This window comes from Vigna unguiculata, chromosome 11 (genome assembly GCF_037176805.1).
Source record: "Vigna unguiculata cultivar grain cowpea cultivar isolate G323 ecotype 2 chromosome 11, ASM3717680v1, whole genome shotgun sequence".
Taxonomy (NCBI): domain Eukaryota; kingdom Viridiplantae; phylum Streptophyta; class Magnoliopsida; order Fabales; family Fabaceae; genus Vigna; species Vigna unguiculata.
In genome coordinates this window covers 33031648-33035364 of record NC_140802.1, presented here as the reverse complement: position 1 = coordinate 33035364, position 3717 = coordinate 33031648, and positions in this window count along the sequence as shown.

The window sequence follows — 3717 nt, the reverse complement described above, 5'->3', positions numbered from 1 at the left end:
AAATTTTCCTATATACATATAAATTCCATATTAGCTTGGTTTTATGTATTGTAATAGAAGGATTTTGGTAGGTAGGCACAAATGGGTTAATTTGTTGGGTTTTTATCATAGATTTTGTATGAGGCTTGAGACACCCCGAATGTGTGTGTGTGTGTTGAGCAATAAAAAAACATATAAATTACAAAAATCAAGAGGATTTATATGATTCAAAGTATATATACTTAAGCTATGACTACTCTCTTTTCACTCCTCAATAGTCTCACAATTACGCACCTTTCCCACTTGCATTATCCTCTACTCATATATAATATACAATCATAGTAGGTGGATAAACCACAACATAACACACAATAGTGTAAGCTAAAAATATTTTCTAACAACCATTATATATATACACCCCCCCACACACACACGTAAATATGTAGAATTCAAATTGTAATACTAAGCCAAGCATTTCATGTAGCACACATTTCCATTCAATCGCCACCATAATTAGCACCCTACAGTGCCCGCCCAAAGGTGGTACCTTTAATTAAATTTGCAAAAGAGATGTGTTTATTTTATAATATTTATTTTTCCCAAAAATAAGAAAATATTGAACAAACATATATTTTGAGTGAATGGGACCCAACATGGGTTAAAACCTTGGTCCTACGTATTCTCATTAAAAATGAAAAATCAATGCTACGTAGCTCTTTATAAAACTTAATTAGAATATTTAATTTTTTAAAAATGTCTTTTGACATTTTTTAAAATAAGTGTCATGCGACACGTGCGGCCGAGTTGACACAAATTTTTTTTTATATTTTTTATTTTTTGAAAGAAGTGTCGTGCGACGCGAGCGGTCGATTAGACACAAAAACAATTTTTATGACTTTTATATTTAAAAAAGAATTATCGTGCGATGTGAGCGCTCCATTAGATACCAAAACTATTTTTATAATTTTTGTATTTAAAAAGAAATGTCGTGTGACGTGAACGACCGATTAGACACTATAAGATAAAATAAAGAAAATAATTTTAAATTTTATTTATTCTTATTTTTATGATTTTTGAAAATTATTTTAATTTTTATTTCAATTTAAAATATTTTTTATTATTTTTGAAAATGGTACAATTGAAATGTGATATTTAATTAAAAAAAAGGTAAAATAGAAGATGGGGAGTGCATAAATGATAAACGCGTGGTGCATAAAGTAAACACATGCTAATCTAGAAAAGGAAATTAAAGGAGTGAGGTGTATGCTTACATAAGGTAAAATAAAACTTAATGTAATGGGTGTAGGGTTATTATATTGGGGAGTGCATGAAGTAAATAAATAACCAGAACCAAAATTAAAAGTAGGGGTGTACGAATTAAATTATGGAGGTGTGTGAAGAAAAATGAAACCTACTAACCTTAATTAAAAAACAGGGGTGCGTGAATTAATTATGGAGGTGCGTGAAGAAAAATGAATCTGCTAAACCTAACCCTTACTTCATCTTCTTCCTTTCCACAAAACACCATTGTTGCCCCAACGTGAAACCTATACCACCAGCAGCGACGGAAGTAATGGCGGCAACAGCGGCAACGACAACCATTATCATATCCACTATCACCAACAGCAACGGCAACTACAGATTTTTGCCTCCATCCCTACGTCGCATCCCTCATCGAACTAGCACCACTATCCGCGACTTTGATGGGACTGGCAGCAGTGGCGGTGCAACCCTAATGCCGCCAACGATGTCACCAACGCCAACATGTTATCGCATTCACCGCATCATCCCAGAATCCAACACTAGTTCAATCGTGACTCACCATCTCCCTTGTCGCGACCACCTTGGCAACGCCGGTGACCATCGCGAACCACCTTTACTAAATGATTCCAACACCAACCATGGCTACCCCATGATTTATGGAATATCAATGTTCACTGCCAAACCTCTATTTGCTAGCAACAAATCAAATCCTTTCTACTTCTTTTCCATTTCAAATTACTTAAACCCAATTCTCTTTTATTTTACCAATTTTCCAGTTTTAATTGAATGATTAACGATTTCAAGCAGCATCGGATGAAAGAATTTGGAATTCATACCATTAACGCACAACAACGATGGAATGAGCAAAGCTTCGTAGCAGAATTTGAAGATTGAAGATTGCATACCTTATTTAATGTCTCAGCTTTGTGTTCCTATCACTGCTATCCCTTGTTCTTGGTTCTGAATGTTGTTTATATTCTTTGTTGCACTGTTGTTTCTATCACTGCTCCACTCTTTGCACTGTTGTTGTCCCGTGAACGAGGGTAGAGGAGGTTTGTAGGCTTCTGTTTCGTGAATGGAAAGTATTTCATGAATGGAAAAAGATGCCTCTAAAAATGAGAATAAAACAAAACTGTGTATATGATAATGTTGGTTTCAGTTTTCTTTTCACGATATGTCCAATATGTGCCAATGAAGTCATGAGTAGGAGTTAAAGTAGAAGTTGAGATAGGAATAAAAAATTGTTCCTTCCAATCTTGCAAACTGTTTTTATTTTCAATTTTTTAATTTTTTAATTTTTTAATTTCTGAATTTTATTAATTAATTAAAAAAACGAAATTATCTTTTTTATTTTATTATTTTGAAAAAAAAAACAAAAATATTATTTTACTCAACTCTTAAAAGCATAAATTAAAGAAACTTTTAGTAATTAATTTTTTAAACAATTTATTTTTACCTTTTCTTTTTTATTTAACACTTATTTTTTGAATATTTTAAGAAACAATTTTATTCGCCCGGACGAAATTGGGTGTTGACAGTTGTCCCTCTTTTCTTAGATCTTACTAGATGATACGAAAAATTAGTCATTTTCATATCATTAGAGTAAAATATAAGATAAGACAGAAACACTAATTTCATTCGGGCTAAAAAGAAACCACATCAATGCAAACATTAAGAAAATTAATGATCATTCCATCGGAGAGGGCCTTTATATAAACATACGAAATCAATGACCATTCCATCGGAAATGGCCTTGATATGAAAGATCGATGACCATTGCCTTGTAGAGGGCCTCGATATGAAAGCACATGAAAATCAATGACCACTCTATCGGAGAGGGTCTTTTTATAGACATATGAAATCAATGACTATTCCATCGGAGATGGTCTTGATATAAGAGATTGATGACCATTGCCTTATAGAGGGCCTCAATATGAAAGCACATGAATATCATTGAACATTCCATCGAAGAGGGTCTTGATATAGACATACAAAATCAATGACCATTCCATTGGAGAGGGCCTTGATATGAAAGATCGATGACCATTGCTTTGCAGAGGGCCTCTATATGAAAGCACGTGAAAATCAATGATCATTCTATCGAAGAGGATCTTGATATAGACATATTAAATCAATAACCATTCCATCGGAGAGGGCCTTGATATAAAAAACGTAATTGAATGTATGATATCCTAGTTTAGACAATATGAATGCATGTTATGCATGAATCACCTAGAACCTTTGTCTTTTCATTTTTCTTTCCCTTTCATCCTCAATCATTCATTCTTCATCATCATTCATTCATTCTTCATTTCATTTTTCATTTTTCATTTTTTTCATTCATTCATCATTTTTTAAGAAGACACATGTCTCTATAATCATTTGCTTTTACAATCATCAATTTCAATGCATACTCATAATTTGTTTTTCTCATTAACGCCTCACACTCTATATCAGAACCACGAGGAATTAGGC